Genomic DNA, 14,573 nt, shown 5'->3' on the forward strand with positions numbered 1-14,573 from the left:
TCCGAGTGGAGCTTACAGTTTTTCGCGAAAGCTTTGTCTCGTGTGCCTCCGTTTAGTTCGAATTCACCATTGTATTTTCCATTTGGATGTACTGAAAAGAACACTACTTCAAATGCCACGCTCAAAATTCAAAAAACGCCCTTTTCCAAACGGTACTAAAACTAATATTTCTCCAGTTTGAAACAACATGTACCAACCAAGTGGACCTCGTATGTATGTATACCTTTTATATCGAATTAAACCATGTATTGTAACACGATTTTACAATATTTATGTTACAGTTCGGTTCACTTATGAACATATGTACTAGTTTGTGCATACACTAACTATTGGTTTTTGTTTAAGTGCTAACAGTCAATATCTACATATCTTCAAATAGACTCACCATTCACCAGTGTAGCATGAAACTTTTGGCTGTCGAAAACTTTGAGATGGCAAATCGTTAAGTATTTTAAAGGGAAATTCTATGAAAACCACACTACAACGTTGCTATAAAACCAGGGGAAGGATAAGTATGTATGTACATAGAGCAGCGGTTTCCAAACTGGGAGGCGCGGACTATTGCCATGGGAGGCGCCAAAACTTTTTAATAAAAAAATAATTTTCATACCATAATATCTACAAATAAATAAAACTTCATATCGTAGCTTAACAGTAAAAATTCAATGCATGAATGTTTATTTTTATTTTTCTTTCATTTTTATATATACATTTAATTCCTATAAAAAATTATCCGGAGAAGAAGATTTTAAAAATTGCGCCTTTGCAAACGCTCTGTTTTAGCTAAAGATGCCCATTTAATTGCATATGTTCGATATGTCACGGATAATAATATATTAGAAGATATATTATTTTGCAAACACATTCTTGGGAAGACCACATCCATTGAAATTTTTAATTTAATAGACAGTTCTGTTGAAGAAAACGACATAAAGTGAAATAATTGCGTTGTGAACGACATAAAATAATAATTGGACTGTGTACCGACGGAGCTCACTCAATGTCCGGACACAAAGCAGGTCTTAAAGCATCGATCAAAAAGAAAGCACCACATGCTATCTGGACACACTGTATGATTCTCAGAGCAGCTCTATTGTCGAAAAATATGAGCGAGGAACTGAACAGCATTTTTACAAAAGTTATAAAAATTATAAACTACATTAAGAATAGTCCTTTGAGAGCAAAGCTGTGTGCTGATATGGAAGCCAATTATACCTCACTTTTGTATTATTGTGAAGTTCACTGGCTATCTCGTGCAAAAATGATTCTAAAGGGTGTGTGAACTCAAAGAAGAAATAGCAACCTTTGTCGAAGAAAACCATCATGAAGAGGCACATTTGTGGACGAACGATAATTTTATTGTTAAACTTGCCTATTTGGTTGAAATTTTTTGGAAAATTGAGCGGTTTAAATAATTTAATGCAGAGATCACAAATACACCCACTTGTTCAAAAAGACAAAGAAAAGCTTTCATTAAAAAATTAAAGTTGGATAGGTTTTCACTTTCCAAAGATTTCTGGGCCACAGCCAATATTGAAGCAAGTAAAAATATTTTTACCGACCACTTGGATGTTTTAGTGCTGCATTTTTCCAATTATTTCAAAGACCTTGATTTCTCAAAGTTTTTGTGGATACAGAATCCATTTAACTACAATGAAGAAGATGAATTCGAGCTGACAACCATCGAAAAATAAAAATTGATAGAATTATCATGCGATAGCTCACTAAAACAAAAGTTTCAAAATTAAACCATAATTAAATTTTGGATGAATCTTAGTGGAGAGTATGAATCTTTGTATTGCAAAGAAATGCAAGTGCTGCTACCGTTCGTAACGTCTTATTTATGCGAAACGGGCTTTTCGGCACTAGCTGCAATGAAAACCAAATATCGAGACAGGTTAATAGTCGAAAAGGAGTTACGAGTGGCACTCTCCATATTGCCCCCAAGATTTGACAAACTTTGTGCCAATAAACAACAACATCCTTCGCATTCAATTTTGATGTGTTAGATGTAGTTTAATTAGTAATTTAATATAAAAATAAATTTATGTACGTGTATAAATTTATGTTATAGCAAAACCTTTTTATTATTCTGTCTATTGTAGAGTTCAGTATTTTATTTTTAAATAAAGGTTTATTATTTAAAACGTGTCTATATTATTATATCTATTAAAAAATAAACGGTAGGGAGGCGCGGAAAAAAAAATTTTTTTAAGGAGGCGTAGTAGCATAAAGTTTGGAAACCGCTGACATAGAGGATAGGACAAACTATTGAGAATACTTAAACTTATACCTAATAGTTGGTCCATTAACAAACTAGATATATAGTTCGTTTGTCAATTTGTTCTTTGTGTACAAACAAGATTGGTTTGTGTATAAACAAACTAGTATGTCCATAAACGAACGAAATGCATACTTGGACTGTAACACACATATGTATGTAGATAAAACTTAATTAACTAATGCTTAAATGTAAAACAGCTACATATTTTTGATATACTCGTATGTATGTAAGTAGATCTTGTACACAGACTTTTGGCCAAATGGACACATGGCCGACGGACGTAAGGCAGACGGACGCAAGGCAGACGGACGCTTGGTCAAATGGAAATTAGGCCGACAGATGTTTGGCTGAACAGATATTTGGCCGATTGTGTATTGCAACTACTCAAAACTCAGATTCGGAAATCAACTCAACCTCATAAAATTGGTATTTTTGATAAATTTAAACAATTAAAAATTTCATTCGGTCTAATATCCGTCGGCCTAATATCCGTTGGCCAAGTGACCGTCGGCTAAGTGTGCAAACGGCCAATAGTCTGGCAACCGTAAAACTATTATACATATGTACATTCGTCTTTTCATATATCCATGATATGATAATAATGTTTATATCATTGAATAGAGCAAGAATAGGATAAAAAAAAGCAATTAGTTGGCCTAGTGAAGTACCACATTAATGTTATGCTCAAATGTATGAAGCTATGAATGAAGTCACATTAATTAATGCTGATTTCAACGATATAAATATTTTTCAAATGCTTATTAAGGTGCTGTCAATTTGGTAAGAAATCTTGAGCTAAGCTGTATTAACATAAATACATATGTACATATGTGCATATGTATGTACGTACTTAATACTTAATCCATTTCGACTCCAGTATTATTTTCATGCAGTATTAAATTTTTTGCATATAAATACATATATAAGTAAGACGTATGTATGTACATATGTGTGTTCGGTACAAAGTAATTAATGAAAACCAAACATGCCACTTCCGGTTGACCTTTTCCATTTCACTGAAAAGACGTAAACGCGTCAGATAGCGTACCTACATACGTACGTATATGGAGTTTTTATATTAGATTTTCCCTATCCGGCATCAAAAAGGCAAATATATCTATGTATGTAGTTCTTACCTGGGGCTAAATTTTCCGGTGCGTTTAAGGGGTGGGCATTATCGGACCGGTGGACGTTGATCCAGAAAACTTTTTCGGATTTTCTCGGATGTTTTAGTGTTGCTGAGCATGCAACGTTCTCGGGGAACGTCGAAATCAGACGTAAATCGAAGCACTTAGATTCAGTTGATTTACGTCGAGAAGGGAAGCAAAGTAAGGGTGGCAGGGATTCCCAAAACTGGGGCTGTTAAAAAGCGCGATTTGATTTATGCGCGTCTTCGCGGTCGGAAACGACACTCATAAAGTGTTTATCTCGGGTTTAAACGTCTACCCACATAATATAATAATAAAAAGAAGGAAAAAAATGTGTGGGTGATAATTCCGACGATTCCTTTCGTTGTGAATTATTGCCGGGTGTAAGAAGAAGAAGAAGCGGAAAAAAAATAAACGAGTGAAATTGCATCGGGCTACTGCTGAAAGTGAGTTTTCTTTCGAGAGTCGTAATTTCAGACTTGAAAGGTTCTTGCGGTTCACTTTAAAAGTTAAACGAGTTTTTTCGAACAAACGGCAAAAAATACAAATGAACGTCTTCGGGGTTTTGTTGAATCGCTTGAGAAGCTTTTGTGGTTGTTAAACTAAGCATTTTCTTCGTACGAAATAAGCGTAAAACCATTAGCGTAATAATTGGTAACGATCGAAGCCGACTTATGAAACGAGATCCAATCTGAATGAATCTCAAAATTTTTAATTTAAAAAAAATAAATAATTGAAAATCAGAAAATCAATAAAGCCTATTTGAGTAACTAAGCATATAAACATTTAGCTCAACTTCATTACTCACCTTCCTTAGATCATTATGTAATGACTTTTGTTTTAAACTTAAAACATCGCTTTTACAATATGCTGAAAGAGCTTCACTAAGATTGGTTTAACCATTATAAAGTTACAAGACTTCCAGACCATTAGCAAACACATATACATATTATATATTGTATATGTATTATACGAAATGGCGTCTTTCTGACACTGCAACTCCGTAATCCAGCTTCCGCCAGACGTCTTCTTACGGTTTGTGAAGAAAATTTTATATTTCACTCGTTTTTCACTTCTCCAACCAGCTCAGAAGATTCGCTTTTGATATTTTTAATGCCAAGATAAATTGATATCTTGATACAATATTCTCTTCCTTATTCTTCCCGCTTTTGATCGTTTTTTTATAGAACTAATTACATTGTATCCTTTAAATGTAATTTGGAAAGCAAATCAAGCTTAAGTCGTTTAGAAATTTCTATCTATCCTGACCCTTGAAAAAGTATTAAAACAATCATAATAAGAAAAAAATAATAAAACCCTGTCTCTTTTACTTAATACCCGCCCTTAACAAGCAGCATAATGTAATGCTTTCTATTGAGCGGTAATGGATAATATCCCTGGTTCGGTGCTGTTGAACAGACCTTGAATATACATACTATGAGCCGTTATATTTTAAAATGGTGTATTTTTCTTCAATTCGAGAAATATTTCGTGAAACATGAATATACTGTTTTGCGTTTAACAATATTTAAAATAATGGTGGCTTGTAATACGTTTATTCTGCTTTTCCGAGATTCTGGACATATCGAATTAAAATAGGTAATAACAATTTGTGAATTACTTAAAGCAGACATAGTGTTTTTGGAACTGAAAATTGGATTTCCGCCACTTTCAAATGGAACGGCTCATATGTACATAGGTATGTGACTCTACATCAATTGCTTCATATCAGAGTTTGCAAATTTATTTGATTTCATTGTTGAAACGGTTCCACTAAATAGGAAACCTATTCCCGTTTTTCGCAAAATTAGTTTCTACCATCTCGGATTTATCGATTATTATAAATTCATATGCTACCTACTTTATTCTGTAAAATGTATATATGTTTTTTTCGCAAAAAATTGCTGTGTATCAAATTTGTCCATAGATGTTTCTATGGTATTGTATAAAAATATAATTTTGTTTGTAAAAGTGTTAGTTAGTATGTACAAAAAATGGGTTTATCTGTATTAAAAAATTAAAGAAATTTAGACAAAGAAGATCGATTAAAACAAAAAAACGCAGCCTCTTCTCTCAAAATACTGATTTGCATTAAAAGGACAATTTTGCATTTTTTTTTAAATAATAAGCATACCAAAGAAGAGAAAGTAGGTTTCAACAACATTAAAATACCTAGTAAGATGAGATGCAGGTAGTGACTGTTTCAGATACTCGAGTATTTTCGGTCAAAAGCATTTTTTACAAGTGGCCCAATACATTTGTCCATGACTGTATTGGCACTGTTCATTTTAATTCAATTTTATGCATAAACTCACTTTTTTATATTAATCCTTGAAAGAAAATTGAAAACACAGTTGGAAAAAACAACACATCATTATTTTTAATTGGGCTTATGTAAGTATTATATGTATAACAATATTGTTATTGATTGGTTGTCCCTTAGGATCAAAAATATATTAAATCAGATTTTCACATATGTACATAATATTAGTATTTGCTCGGTATTGATCGTATTTAAAATATAGATATGTACATATGTACATAGATACACATATTCCCCCCTCTTCAGTTTCTCACAAATTCATCGCATATCGAATTTGTTGATATTAAAATATGCTAATTCATATTGTATGCATAATATAATGTGTTTTTCGCAAAATTCGTCGTACATATGTACATATATTAAATTTGTTGATTTTAATAATCAGTTAACCTTCATATGATACAATAATAAACAGTAAAACATTTTAAAAGCAGGCCGATATAAGTAAAGAGCCAAACGGTATCCGTTTGTGTTAGAAAATTGTAGTATCCGTACTAGGGTTAAACCACTCAATTTATCGTGGTAGCAATGGTAGAAGTATACATATGTATGAGTAGAACCTCGATTATCCTGATTGTTAAAAACAAACAAAAATTTCATGATTTTGCTGCTTTGAAATGCATAACATAAAATTTCGAAAATAAGACGGAGGAATTAGTCAATTATCTTCAAAATTCAACACTCTAAGGACGTTTGTTTCTTGAAGATTTGATCGCGATTTAATATTTATTTTTAATATTACCAATATGGGAAAGAAAACGTGTTGTATTATCATTAAAAGACAAATTAGATATAATCAATACTTTAAAAAGTGGTGTCTTAGGACATTTTTTTTCAAATAAATATGGTGTTGGAACGTCAATGATGTCGGATATAAAAAAAACAAAGTGAAACATTATCAAGTTTACTGATTCTTCAATGTCAGAATATGGAATCTCAGAGATCAGGAAATCAGAAAATGATGAAGTCGAAGAGTTTATTTTTTTGTGGTTCATTCAAAGACGATCGTCTGGACAGCCAATATCTGGTCCATTATTGTATGAAAAGTATTCGCGATTTGGCAGCTTCAAAAAGAACATCTAATATTAACCAAAAGTCCATAGATGAATTTCTCAATAAAGAATAATTTAATATTGATCTTCGTGTTAATATATACTAGTGGTTTTACCCGGCTTCACTCGGTATTTGTAATATAAACCGCTTATACATGCCTAATTTAATAATAAACTTTTTATTAAATTTACTTGAATATTTTTTTTTATATAAATTTATTTGAATATTCATTTGTTTTTTTTATTAAATTGACTGTCACGAACAAACAAACATATATACTGTCTCTTTAGAAATTATATGCATGTATACCAGAATCTAGGGCTGCGCCCCCGGAGCCTTCGCCCCGGGGACTACGAATCCTTTGAATTGAAAAAAATCGAAAAATGAATCGAAAAAAAAGTCTCTTACGAAATTATATATTAGATGTAAATGTAGATAAAAAATAAAAATTATTCATACTGAATGTACGGGTCTTTCCCTGTCAATTGTGATTTTATCGATTATCCGGATTTTTCATTATCCGGACTACCTTCATCACCAATTAGTCCAGATAATCGTGGTTCTACTGTAAAATAAATAAAAACATATGATGAAATCTATTGAAAAAATAACGATTTTCTTAAAAAACCATACACCTACAAAAGCAAAGAATTCTATGGCGCAATTCTTTTATGAAGCTTTTTCACAGCAATGCTCAATTATAATCAAAACCGATGATCGCTGATAGCTTTGATATTTCGGAATATTGAAAAAAAGCACAACAATTTTCAATAGATTTTTTTTCGAGATAAATTGCTTGACGTTCATATTTACCTTTTCCAATATACCACCAACTTTTCCGCTAGGTTCATGACGGGAAAGTGAAAAATTTCATTTTTGCCTTCGGATAAAGTATTTCCTTAATGCGAGTACATGTTTCATTACTTCATTGGAGGTTGTAAAAATACATAAATGTAGGTACATAGTAAGTTGGAAAAGTAGTATGTATGTATTTAATAAGGCGTTGGCTGTGGTATGATACGGTTAACCCAGATATGAGCCGCAAATAAGGATGTTTAAGTGGGATGAGTGTTCCGGGTGTGGCGTTTTCCCAACGGCGACCTGTTGTTGCGGAAGCTAAACGAGTTTCTCTCGCTTTTCCCCCCTGGATTTTCCTTTTATTTTCCTTTTGCACTTTGACCGTGGCAAATTACGTTCGAACGTTCACTCGTCGATCTTATTAATTTGGTTATATTAGTCTTATATTGTTTATTAGTACGCACGCCAATTAGGGATTCAATTCTACCCACCAATTGACTTACATATGTATTTATTGTATAGCTATTATACATACATATATGTTACAGTCAAAGTGTAACTTCGATATATACGATTATATACGATAGTTAAAAACACAACTATAAAATTATATATAGAAAAAGAAAAGCATACAAAAACAACTTATATTATGTTGCTTAAAATAACTTTATCCATTGTGTCGTATCATGTTATATTGAACTTTTCTTCTTGAAACTATTGAAGCATAACTAAACGGTTTAGGCTTTACATACTAATTTTGCATAAATTGAAGCTATAAATTCGAATAAACCCAAGGTTGTTGTTCTATTTACATACAATACTGATTAATAGAAGAATAATATTTTTGTTCGATTTTAATATACATACAAATGTAATTCATATGTACATATATATATATGTATTGTGTTGGTAGATATTTTTGCCATTTTCTGAAAAGCTCCATTTATATATATAATGTAATAAAACGTGTTGTTGAATTATTTTTAGACAATACCTCGATTGAAAACGTACTTTTGAGTAAACATATTTACGTACATATATATTATTTATACTTTTATGTTTTTCAGTCGTATTTATTATGTTATATAATATATTTCGAGTTACATAAATTAAAACGTTGGTTTTTTAAAGTGTGTTTTCCTCCTTTCGAAGAATTTTTTTTCGATTGTATAATATATTTACGCATGTAATGTAATGCCTTTTAAAAACGTGTATGAAAATATTTTACACGCAGGTTTCTCAATTATTGTTCATTTCATCGAAGCTTTTTCCCGTCGAATCAATTCGATTTTGTCAGGTGGGTTTTGGTCCATACTAATGGCAAAGTCTCGTTCTATAAATTCAATTATTTTTCCTTGTCATGTATGTATGTATGCACGATATTACATTATTTACCGAACCTTTCGTCCAAACTTTGGGGTCTGAAATGTATATGTGAACATTCAAATTAAAGTTTCATCGACAGTTAACCCCTGATGAAAGGCGTGTTTACGATTATCCGTCGTTTGGTTACGAAAAGTAGCGTGATGGTCGCATTAAATTTTAGAAAGTGAGTTTTACGTCTTTATTACTCCACTACAAACTGTATGCTGTATTTATACGTATATGTATATGTATTTACTAAATATGCTGCATTTATTTTTTATAAAGTTATTTTAAAATTTATGAAGCATTCTATAAGACAGAATGTGTTTATTATTTGAATATTTATTTATTTAAGTTTAAGTTTGGGTCATTGTAGCATTGGGCCAATGAGATGAGGAAATACATTTATACATAATCATAAAAAACAATAGCATTATAATAATAGCAGATACTAATATATAAAAACCAACCGTAAATACAAAATATCGCTGTGAGGCTCAAATGAAAGAGATAACATCAAAATTCCACTCACACGTCACATTCAATTATGAAAATAATGATGAGCGCAAGCTACCAGACATAGGTTTAAATAATCTCCAATAGCCTATGCTCACTGAGGTGGAAGATATTACATTCAGGCTCAGCAGTTACGATTTAATTGAGAATTTGAATACCTTTTGGAATAGGAGCCATTCGATAAAGACCTTAAATTGGCAAACTCTGATAGGAAACGATCAACCTGGAGACACAAACCAAGGACAGCAGTAACCAGTGAGACTCGAACCCGTGATCACTTTGTTCCAAAGCGTTATATGTTAACCACTAGTCCATGCTGCTGGTTCCGTTATATGTACATAGGTGGCGTTATTGTAACAACAGTAACTGGCATATCTATTATTATTATACACCAGTATGTACATACATATGCACATGTCACCGAAACTTATCAAGTAGAACCGTTTTTATTTAGGTACTGTGGAAATGTTCAAACGTGACGTGGCGAGTGCACCCGTGCTAACGAAAGTGCTATCATGCGTATATTAATTTTTCGGAAACGTCACATTGTGATAGTAGTGACTCGATGACATGATGTAAGCAATATTGCGCCGTATCGTCGCGCTCTGTAATGTATATTTAGCTGACTTTGCCTTGCACTCGTCCAAAACAAGTGTGAACGTGCTGAAAACGTGTGGTGCTGTATTGTATGAATAGTGTAGTATTGAGCTATTGATGTGCAGTGCTGGATAATATATTTACATATGTAAATAGACCTCTATAAATAAACGAAATATGTAAATAGATTCGCCATAGAATTATTTTATTTATCATATTTGTGTATTGCGACAAACTCAAGTTATGAAACTACAAAATGCCGTAATACTATTGTGCAAATATAGCTTTATTATCGATCATCATCATTCATTTATTGAATCCAATGAAAATGTTTTTATTATGCGCGGTAATTAAATGCATTAAACGTACATATTTAATATCAATAATATATTTTATCAAAATAGAGCCATCGGCAAAATGTGAATTTGTACGAACCGACAAGATTTTCGTGTGAATTTCCACGAGCAATAATTTGATACAAGTTTGATTAATTACAAATTTAATTATGCAAAACGTCAGGAGGCGTCTGAGCGGCGAAAGTCTGAAAGTATGAAATTTAATTAAGTATTTCTGATAGCTTTCGAAGATTTCAGTCTATCAAACTATCTACAGTATATAACACACATACATAGGTAATATATATTATTTATACGCTGATATAAATAAAGTGTTGGGATTGAGAATGTGGGCCAGCAAAAACTTGCAGAAATTTATGCAAAAACACGAGTTTTAATTAAAATGAAGTCTCATGCATCTTAGATATGGAGAGTCGACATTAGCGTGTGCAACGGCGAGCTTCCGAGCGTGTATACTGAAAGCTCCCCTGGGGCTTTGGTTTTACAATGTACATCCAACATAAAGCTCGGTAATTATAAGGGGAATTTGGGCTGCTCTGTAAATGTTGGACAAAGCTTTAAAACCTCTTTTGGAATGCGCCAGCTTTGTAATTACTGATTCGGCGCTGTCACTCTCAAAGGTAAACTGTATGTTCATTATCACTCTCAAAGTTAAAACATGTGTATATTAAATTTACAAAATTGAAACAGCATTCGAAAAATACTCAGTTGTATATACACATATATTGTGTGTCTAATTCCATTTTATTTTGGAGATAGATAGCTTATAGACCAAGTATATGAAAAGGTGACTTTTTAAATAGTCAGATTTACATAGAAACATTATAAATTGTTTGAATTTATGCACGAAGTTTTATATATATCTTGTATTCGTAATCTTTTACGATTTTTATCTCTGATATATTTAGCAGAATTGTGTCCTTATCTGGTATATATTTTTACGCGTATAAGTATAGTTTTAAGATATCGATAAATTAGGCTGTGCTTCCAAATGCTTCTGTATTATTAAAGTAGCATTTCAGTACAAAAACAATAATTTAAAAAATGTATATAATTTTTTTCTAAGGTATAATACATATGTACCTGTGCATGCGATCCCTTAGGGTCAGTAGAGCCTTGGGAGAATTTCCAAATATTAATTTAAAAAAAATTTAATATAAAGCTATAAATATAAAAATATAGGAAAATCAATTCACACCAACTGAAAACTGACTCGGTATGATTAAAACCAATCTGACTCGGCGAACTTGCAATTTTAATACTAAGAAGTTCATAAATTGTCTTTAAATACATATGTATAGGCTAAGAAGGACATTTAAAATTTGCAAGTTTATTTATTTAATTGAAAAAAAAGTGGGGCTCTTTGGTAGCTTTTGCATGCGGGGTAGTTTTTTCTAGTTACCCCATTGTTTTAGGTAGCTAGAAAAAGGCCAGCCTAGTTCGAATACGAAACAACTAGAATTTTCATGAACGAACGAAATGGCTTGGACTATAATTGTTTATAATATTATACATGCAATTTTAAATGTAAAACGTTTTTATTTTCAATGAAAATGCTCATCTAACATTAGATATTAACATTATATGTATGTGTGTACATATCAACAGTATATGTACATATGTGTGTAGTTAGTTAGATGAGTTTTCTTTTACAATTTCGGCGGCTAAAGTTTGAAATAGCCTGTTTAATCAATTAGCTAGTTCTAAGAATATAAACGTCTACAAAAGCCAATGATGATTTCGTGTAGCTCTTCTAGATGTATTTTTATGATATTTTTTTATTATTTTCTATTGTGGTATAGAAAAGCCCCTAGGACCAATTCTTTATTCTGTTTATTTAAGTATTATATAGAGGTACACTTGCGGTCACATAAATTGCATCACTTTGAAAAAAAACGTGCTTTTTTCGTATTACGGGCTCCTTTCGTTTATAATCTCTACTGAAATCGATTTAGAAGGTGGATCATATCCCTGTAAAACTCTACCGTAACAATTAAACAAAAAAGGGATGTCGTAAAAATTTTAGGGTCCCGATTTTGAATTTATCTTCCAAGTCAGTCCGGAGCCTTTACGTCCACACTGCTAGTTTATCGTTATTTCTTCAGTATTCTAGAAATTATTGATCGAGAATATCTGAACTGACTTGAATTGTCTCTTGTTTAAAGTCCACATTTCGAAAAAGTTGAAATTTTCACTTTGTTCTCCGAAGTTGTTTCAACATTACTATTTGTAGATTAAGCATAACGCTACTTCTACTTCGATATCACACATGAAAATGAGTTCAAAATATCGAGGAGGGTCTATTTAAACAAAACCCTAAATAAAAAGCTCTACCCAGAATGGGGTAAGGCTTTTACGACCCGAAAATCGTAAAATTCAAACTGATGCAATTTATGTGACCGCCAGTGTATGTAAATATAATAGAATTGAATCGTCTCAAAGAGTATTTCCAAGTATTCATGGTTGAAAATGGCGATCGTTTCTTTGATAATCTCTTCAGTATTGCAATGGCCATGAAATCGAATTGTTTTACAAATCGTATACACGCGAGATAAAGCCGTTTAATTCAAAACACCATCCCCACACAATTTTTACGCAAATGTGAAACTAGACGCTTCAACGAAACGATCGTAACACTTGGTTTTAACGAGGGATTATTTAACCCTTTCACAGTCGTTAAGCGTGCATGGGTCGCGATTCATTGTCAACCCATAGCTGACACCATAGGGTTAATGGCGTTTCGTTTCGACTTAATGATCCTATATCACGCACACGTGTTTTTTTTTATTTCCCGGTTTCCAACGAAACAAACGACCGAAATTAATTCATATCTACACGCGCGTACGTAACAATGTAATGTTTGTGTACTCAATGGGGAAATTCGGTCGAGTTAACTGCCAAAGCTGCGAGAGTTCATTCGAAGGTTTCGAATAAACGGGTCACGACGGGCTTTTGTAATTCGAAACGTTAACGCGTATAATTACGTTCCGTACACGTATCTGTTATATCTTCGTGCAGATATAATCAAGCGTGGCCGTTTATGTGGATTCAAGCGCGAAACGATTATCACTGTTTATATCAATTTGATAAATTTATATACATACATACATACGTATTCCGTACCGATATATTTTGAATAAATACATGAATCGTATATATATATGTATGTATGTATATATATATTTTTTTAATTTTTTTTTTTTACATTTTATTCCTGGCCAATTACAAACAACACATCATTTTTATTATACAAGTTGCTGAATTACGAGACACTGAAAACTCTGTATTGTAAAACTTATGAATTATACATAAATTTTATTGTACATTAATCATACTCAAATAGTGTTGACATAGTATGTAGGTAGGGAGGCTCTTAGCCAATTTTTAATAGAGAACCATTTCAACAATGAAATCAGAGAAAATTGGCAAACTTTTATAGGAAACGATCGACCTGGAATCACAAATATCCAGGTCTGACCAGCAGCACTACATATATACTAAAAAAAACTTTTATTTTTATTTTTTATTTTACATACATATTATTATTTATTATTATTAGACTTATTTATTATAATTATTATTATTATTATTATTTATTATTATTATTTATTATCAGTAATATTTATATATTTACTTATGTATTTATTTATTTATTTTTTGTTTACTATTTTTCAATACTTTTTTTATTATCTTTATATTATTTATATGGGCGTTGGGGATTGCACTATTCTCCTCATCCTCTGGAATAAAACCTATTATTATTATTATTATTATTATTATATTTTCACATACATTTATACAAATATACCAGGAAGGCTTAACAGGTAAACCCCAAATGCGCCTTCCTGGTCCACATAATTATTACATAGATACATGAAAATCTTAATATCTGACATCTATGGTCAGTATACATATATTACAAACATCGTATTAATACGATAAATAACGATGATTAACTTTCATTTAACAATACGAATTTTATATTCGATAAACAACCACAGAGAAATCTATGGTGAGCAATATGGCGAAACCTAAGATATAACAATAACAATAAGGTTCGCAACAGAAAATTGGGAAGGAAACGCCAATTTTACAGGAATCGTTTCAATGAAAATCAGAAAAATTGGCAAATT

Source organism: Arctopsyche grandis, chromosome 5, assembly GCF_051622035.1.
Source record: "Arctopsyche grandis isolate Sample6627 chromosome 5, ASM5162203v2, whole genome shotgun sequence".
NCBI lineage: Eukaryota > Metazoa > Arthropoda > Insecta > Trichoptera > Hydropsychidae > Arctopsyche > Arctopsyche grandis.